The sequence below is a fragment of the Manis pentadactyla genome, chromosome 12 (genome assembly GCF_030020395.1).
Source record: "Manis pentadactyla isolate mManPen7 chromosome 12, mManPen7.hap1, whole genome shotgun sequence".
Lineage (NCBI taxonomy): Eukaryota > Metazoa > Chordata > Mammalia > Pholidota > Manidae > Manis > Manis pentadactyla.
Window position 1 is genome coordinate 29,357,007 of NC_080030.1, and position 7,702 is coordinate 29,364,708.

The window sequence follows — 7,702 nt, forward strand, 5'->3', positions numbered from 1 at the left end:
AGGAGCCCGGGGCCCGCGCTGGTGCCGAGACCGCCCTCTGCTCGGGGAGCTCAGTGGTCAGCGCTTCGTGCACCAAGTGCCCGGGCCCTGTGTGTGCTGGATCAGGGCCACAAGTTGGCAGAACAGAATCTCCATGTTGGTCAGGGACACAGAAGAAGCCAGGGGAGGGGCTGTCCTGTGCAGCCCAGGGACCCAGTCAATGCGGCTCAGGTGAGGTGTGTCCTCTGTCGGCCACTGGCAGCCAGAGCCCAACCAGACTGGATGGGAAACACATTCACCCCGAGGACAAGGACAGAATGGCCACATCCCACAGGCAGCCCAGATTGTCATGGGCTCATACCTGACCCACAGGTGTAGACGGGCACTGCTCATCTACCTGGACACATCCACCCGTCCCCAGCTGGGCTCCACGATGCTGACCTCAGGGTGCACTTTGCTTCCAGACTGTGACCTCAGAAGCTCCGCTCGGCCTCCGGCTCACTGCCGCTAGACGCCAGGCTGCACCCTCCCCTGGAACCTCCACTGACTCTCCCCGACTGCCCTCACCCAGTGCGATTTCCTGTGAGCAGGTCCCTATGGGCATTTTCAATCAGAAACATCCCAATGTTTCACTCCTCTGCCAGGACGTCACCCGGACTGTCCTTCGGAAGCCCTGGCTCTCAGACAGTGGAGTGGTGGGCCCTGAGCCAGGTTCAGTGTTTAAATAACTGCCCCTTTGTTCTCAGGTAAGAGCTTTCCTGACAGCTGGGCCTCAAGTGGGTCCTGTTAGATGATGCAACATTAACAGCACAGGCCGCTTTTTAAAGGTGGTTTTGCAACAGTTCTTTCTATTGATCTTTAAAAAATAAAAAAACTGGCAATGTAGCCCATTTCCCCACCTTTTCTATTTTGTCTGCTCAAAAACATACAGAACGCTGGGCCTGCTGACCTGGTGCGCTGTCGTTCAACTCCATAAACATTCGGACATCTGGGCTTTGCAGGCCTTCTGCTCTGCCCTGGTGCCACCAAGATGGATGAGAAATGATGGTAGCCTGGCATCAGCCAGACGGGAGGAGAGACACAGAAAGGTCACTGCAGTTCCTGTGACTGGTGCTTAAATGGTGTCAGCAGTGGGAGGAGAAGTGGGGAAGTGGCCAGCCTGCACGGATCCGGCAGGCACAGCTTCCTCTGCCGGAGCGATCTCAGCGGGGCCTGCGAAAGGAGACGCAACACGTCAGAGAGCAGCCCCACAGACAGGTGAGTGCACGTCTGGTCTCAGGCTGGGATACCTGAATTTAACGAAAACTAAGTTTGCACTTTTAGCTCATCACCTCCTATCAAAATGCACACAAATATTAATGAGCTGCTTAAGTCCCTGTGCAGGTTCCCTGTTGTGGCACAACAAACTACTCCAAGACCTACGAGTTTGAAACAGCCTCTTAATTTTGATCACGGCTCCCTGGACCAGGACTTCGAGCAGGGCCCAGCCAAGCGGCCTGGACCTTCCCCATCATGCCCGGCTAGATGATTCACTTTAATGTCTGAGACCTGCTGGCCTAGAAAACCTCTTCACTACACACAACAAATGCCTGAACTTCTTCTGGCCTTTGACCAGGTGCTGGAGATGCCACAGCAAGTGAGAAGCGAGCCCCTGGGCCCCCAAGGTGGGAAGAGACATGAGAAAGGATGCGATGCTCAGTGTGACTCAGGGCCGGGACTAGGCGCTCGTTCACCGGCCCAAGGGGCCGCTTGGCTTCCTTGGGCCCATCCGCACGGCTGCTTGGCGCCCTCACATCACGCTCGTGGCAGGAGCTGGGCCCGGGAGTCAGCGGGTCACTTCTGTCAGACTCTGGGCTCGGGAGGCAAAGAGCCCGCCCAGACCACGGGAGGGAATGCTGACCGTGCCTCACAATGCCAAGCGTCTCCCTCCTTCCCCAGCCTCCCACCCTCAGAACATACCTGCTCGGGTTGCGGACCCTGCGAGGGCAGGTGCTTCAGTGCAGCCTGCGGCTGTTGCTCCCACAGCCAGAACCTAGAACTTCACCAGCACAAGGTGGGCAGCTGTGGGGCAGCTGGGTTGCCAGGCTGGCCACAGTGTGGCCCCGGGGCCTGGGAACATGCTGGGTCATGCAGCAACAGGAATGGGAGTTACGTCCCCCACGCTGCCTCCTGTGTGTGTTTCCAGCTTGCTGCTGATTAGCCTCAGGCCTCCAGCTGTCCGCTCGAGGCTGCCGGCCAGCACAAGCCGGGTTTGCGATTACACGGCGGCTCTTAGGCCAGCCCCCCCACCCCCCGTAACACGTCTGTTCTCTGTCCATTTTGGCTCGTGTTCAGGTTGCTGACCCTGTGAAAGCTGCCTTCTGCAGTCCAGGCTGTGTGGGCCTGGCTGCCAGGGTGTAGCGCTGCTCATGGGGCTTGAGGCCTAGCTGGAAAACCGGGTTCAGCCAGCCGTGGGGTCTCGTCACCACATGCGTCGTCCTTCTGGAAGTAGCTGGTCTCCAGTCCTTCAATATAGGCTGCACCTAAAAGCAAAAATGGAAAATAGGTTTTACGAATGGAGAACACATTTTTGAAATGGTTTTTTTAACATTTTGGATAAAGATTCATGTTGGGACTATTTTTAGATGAATTGTTCCTCCTACTTGTCATACTGCTTTTCTGGGGGAAAGAAATATTTTTAAGAAGAGCAACTCTTAGTTTTTTCCTCGGGCCTCAAGCACTATGTGTTTCTCCCTGCATGTGCTGGCCATCTACAGGAGAATTTCCTGGGCCTCTGAAGCCATGGTCCAGGAACTTCCCAGCCCAGGCCCAGGAACGGTGTCCTGGCCGACGAGATGCAGCCTCCCTCCACTGGGCCACAGCTGGTCGGATGAGCCATGAGCTTCCAGCATGAGCAGGGTTATCAGATCCTGTGCTCTGGAAATTGGGGACTGGGACTCAGCAGGTAAGTACACCTGGGAGCCAGGCCAGGCCCTCCGTGTGGATGACTCTGCAGAGAGCAGGGCGGTCGGGTGCGCAGAGGCCCAGCTGGCCTCCCTGGGACTCACAGCTTCATGACCAGATTCCTCTGTCCAGTTTATCCTGAACCATTACCTCGACTTGCACACTTAACTTTCTCTGTCTTTAGGAAGGCTGAGAATCAAAAGCCCTTTCTGGCAATATGACTACAGAAGTTTCTGTACAGCTCAGCCATATGCAATTTCTGACACCTGGGCTGCAGGAAATAATGAAATTTCCCCATCCTTCATCTTTTCTCTTCTCTTCCCTGAGCCAAAGGAAAACACAGGAGACAGCACATCTAGTCGTGCCTGGGGGACAAGGCGTTTCTATGTCAGTGACATGAGTCCTCAGATGCGCCAATCAGAGGATCTGCCTTGACCTTTGCCTTGTGTGCGTCACGTATGTACCATGCTTGTTTGGCAAAGCTGCCTTGTCATGACACTGACAGAGGGCCGCCGAATTTGGGGTTGCGGTGTCTGCCCAAATATACCATACCATTTCCGATGCTTTTAATTTCCAAAATACTGGGAGAATTTTCACAAACTGTTGCTCCAAATTAGCCGCTAACATGAAAACAACTAATCGCACTGGACTTCCCAAACACTGCAACTTATGTTCCTGAAAGAGGCCTCCTCACTTTCAGAGACCAGGGTCACTGCACCTCCTGGTCTCCACCTGCAGCCCCTTCCTTAATGCAGGGACAGCCAGACCAGGAAGCACCCAGGCAGGAAGTGTGTTCATGAGCAGGTGCACACACATGCATGTATGTGAGTGTGTGAGCACATGCACATGTGTATGTGAGCAGAAACATGTGAGCATGTATGTATGTGATATGCACGTGTGTGAGTGTATGGACAGGTGTACATGTTTGCATGTAGATGACTGTGAGCAGTTGCACTGTGAGTGTGCATGAGCATGTGTGCATTTATGTGAGTGTACGTGGAGAGTACTGGTATGAGAGTTGACTTAGAGGTCAGTGAGAGGGTATAGATGATCTTAAAAGTGACTTCAGTGACCTAAGAACCTAACTTGCTAATGGCTACATCACGCTGTAATGCAGGGAAGGGTGAATGTTTCAAAAATGGTGTTTGAGGAACTCAAGTTTTGTTTGTATAAAGTTAGAATATTATCTCTACCATATCCCCAAATAATCTCCCAATGTATTTTGTTAAAAAATAAGTAACCAACCCACAAGGTGAAATGTACAGGTGGAGGTAAAATAGTTCTACCATTTTGGAAGACAAGGAGAAGGTGGATTAATGGTAACAGATGAGTGGATACAGCGGTGGGAGAAGCAGGTACAGTCTGACTCTGCTGCAGAGTCAAGACCCCCATGTAACGGGGACCATGAGCAGAGATGCAGACACGCAAGTGGGCAAATTCTACTTGAAAAGAAATTCCAAGACCTGATAGCCTCTCAATTACAGGCCTTTGGGGACAGGGCTGACCTCACTGTGGCAGATACTTGTGACATTTAAGGGACACCAAGTTCTACTGAGAGCATGACATCTGTCCCCAGAATGTAATCCAGCTCTCGTTTGCATTATGAGGGATGCACATGGAGCTCCTCCCCTGGCCCTCTTTCCCCATTTAGCTCCTACAGGTTGGCCCAAAGGGGGGAACTGGAGGGTGTTCTGCCCATCAGCACATACAGCTCCCAGTGCTCCCAGCCCGTAGTTCAATCAGAGCACCCCTACTACGGGCCAGATGTATCAAGCACTGCTGATGCCCTCTGAGCTTCCAGTCCCCTGGTCTTAGGCGTGAGCAGACTCCCGGGATGGAATGGCTCCTAAGGGAGCCTCCAGCCTTGGAGGCTGAACCCAAAGCACAGCCGGAAGGAACAGAAACGATGCCAGCAGAGAAAAGGGAAACTGCCACTGACATACCTGGAGAGACATGAAGGCATTGCTCCAGTGAACCAGGAACAGGGCACCATGTAAAAGGAACACCCAGAAAAAGAATGATTCGGGAAGAAAATCTGCCAGCAGAAAGTAAAAGCTCACTAAAAGATTTGAAAGACAAATAAATAAATTAATTAAAAGATGGAACATAGAAGAAAAAAATAAAATATCGTAAGATCAGCCCAGAAGTTTCAACATACAAGTTAGAGGAGCCATAGATGGAGAAAAGAAAGGCAATGGAAAAACTCACAACAAAGTAATTCAAGACAATTTCTCAGGCCAGTGAGACTCGAGGGAAAGATAGACAGATCTGGCCAGGTGCCCAGCACCCCAGATGAAAACAACCCCACCAGGGCATGTGATGAAAAACAGGGCACTTGGGAGTGAGAGGGACATGCTTGGCATCTCAAATACAAAGGCACGGACAGGCTTGGGACTTAAAGGAATGCCTGGAGGTAAGAAGACAGCGGAGGAGCACCATGGTGGTTCTGAAGGAAAATCACTACCAACATCAAATTCCACACCCAGTAAAATTACACACCAAGCGGCAGGATAGAAGAAAAACATTTTTAGATATGCAAGATCTTAAAAACTTATTTGCCTGTGTTCCTTTTCTCAAGAAGCTAGTGGATGATTTGCTTCAAAAAATTGAAAGGATAAACCAAAAAATCAAGTGCATGGGAAAGAAAATGGGGTATGCTGCAAGGGGCATGTGTGGGGGACCCCAGGTGACACCTGGGCACCCAACCCAGGTCCTTGCAGCCTGGGTCACAGCCTTTCACCCCAGGACAGGAGCTTCGTCTGGTTAGCTTGACAGGGAAATGAGGTCCCCTCCCTCTGCCACACACCCTGCCCTGGGTCAGCAGAGGACACTCGCTCACCATGAGGGACAATCCACTGTAAGCAGAGGACAAAGATCTGCTCGAATTCCTGCTCCTGGTCTGATGGTTGCCAAGCAAACGCAGTGAAGCCATGAGGCCTGGCTTGCTGTCATCCTCGCCTGGGCCCTTGTGCGTCTCAGGAAAGCTGAGATCTTCACAGCCCAGAGACACTCGCATCCCCCGGAAGCTTCCTGTTGGCACACAGCCAGCATGTGCTGGCTGCTCTCGGATTCCCATGGCAAACTGGACACATTCACACATGTGCACGTATGTCTTGGATATATGTACAACCATGCACACACACTTTAGGTAGAGTACACAAACCACACACATCTTCCATGCATGCATCCTATGTGTGCACACTGACAGATGGATTTTCCCACCCTGTATGCGCATGCAACTGGTCAGATTGGTGGGGGAGGCCTAAGCGTGCCCCGCTTTGGGGATGCGGCAGAAGATTTGACAGCAGAAGGACTTTTTTCTTATCAGCTGGGGTAAGTTTAAATTTCTGTTTAATTGAAAAATAATACTTGAAAGTTCTCCTTAAAATAGTAGAACCTTACAAAAAAGTGTCAATAACAGATTTCTCCCCTGTTCCCTCCCCTGAAATCTAGTGTGTGTTTTCAATTCATTTAAAAAGCATAGCTAGATCAATAGATGATGGATAGATGCTAGATGCTATATGTATATACAACTGAACATTATTGTTTTTGATCCAGAATAAAATGTGACTATGAGGTAGGACATGATTTGTTGGCTGTCATGTCAACAGATTTATTTGTCACACAGGACTAGTGTCCTCAAGTGAATGCAGTGGTACCAAATGCTCACTGGCATGTTCTGCACTCTGGTTAAAATTCAGTTTTATGGCCCAAAATTAGTAGTGGTGCTGTTGCTTTAACAGTTAGGCTGAGAATGTAGCCTTAATTATCTTTCTGGTCATAAGTATATAATAAGCTAGACAGAAATAAATAGAAAATCAGTATTGACAATTGAGTGGAGTTACTTGATGGCAAAAGAAAATGGGAGAGAAAAGACAGAGGTGGATGACATCATTTGAAATTCTTAAGATCCCCGGGATTTTGGTAACTGCAGGATGATGGCAACCTTACCAGGTTTGCAGAGGAATGGCTTTGATTAGTCTTGAGCTGAGAGGGGTGGGCCTGCAGGTATTTTTGCATTTGACAAACATTTCTAATTAAAACGAACCATTTGAAAGAGTTATTTCCCTGGTACTGCCAGGCATTTTCTGCTTAGTTTTGGAAACCTGGTAATTTTAAGGAAATCTGATCCATCTGTCAGTATGACTTAAATCTGTAACACTGGATGATTATTTAAAAAGTTATTTAATGTGTCAGAGGCTTTATCCCTAAAACAAAAGGTCACACCACTTTTTGCCAAATGACTCTGAGTACCCCCGACTCTGGTTCCCAGCGGCGTTGCCAGCTGTGAACGCAGCTCTAAGTGGAGAGCCACCTGCAGCCTGACACCATGCAGAGCTGGTCCCGCAAGGACGGGATGCCCTGCATGGCTGTGTGGGTGGGTTCGTGGGAAGTGCCCACTCAGTGGATTTACGGTACTACGTAGGTGATGCTTCCAGGCTATCTTCCCTCCTCTCTGCTGGACCCTTTCCAGCCAGCCTGGTCCTCCTGCGAGGGTCCCCTGGCTCATGGTCACATCAGGTGCAGGTCCAGGCGCAACCGTGGGGTTGCTGTGGCCCCTCGGGGTCTGCCCACTTCCTGGTCCAGCAGGGGTGGCATCCGGGCCTCCCAGGGGGTCAGGGGTGCTTCTGCTCTGACCTCTTGACCTCCAGCTCCTGCTGTCAGCCGCCGTTCTCGGTCTCCATGGCCTCCTCATGGGGCAGTCAGACCCCAGGCGACCCGCCTGTGAAGGCTCCAGGCAGGATCTTGGCCACAAACGCTAGGAGCTCGAGTGTTTTTC

At 51.0% G+C, this 7,702-nt stretch overlaps 1 long non-coding RNA gene across 1 annotated transcript; it reads left to right on the plus strand.

The window, feature by feature from the left end:
• The first annotated feature begins 1,529 nt into the window (after positions 1–1,529).
• LOC130680131 (uncharacterized) lies at positions 1,530–6,965 on the plus strand. Its single transcript, XR_008993165.1, has 2 exons — positions 1,530–1,643; positions 2,314–6,965. It is a non-coding gene; the product is annotated as an uncharacterized LOC130680131 (long non-coding RNA).
• Positions 6,966–7,702: the final 737 nt, after the last annotated feature.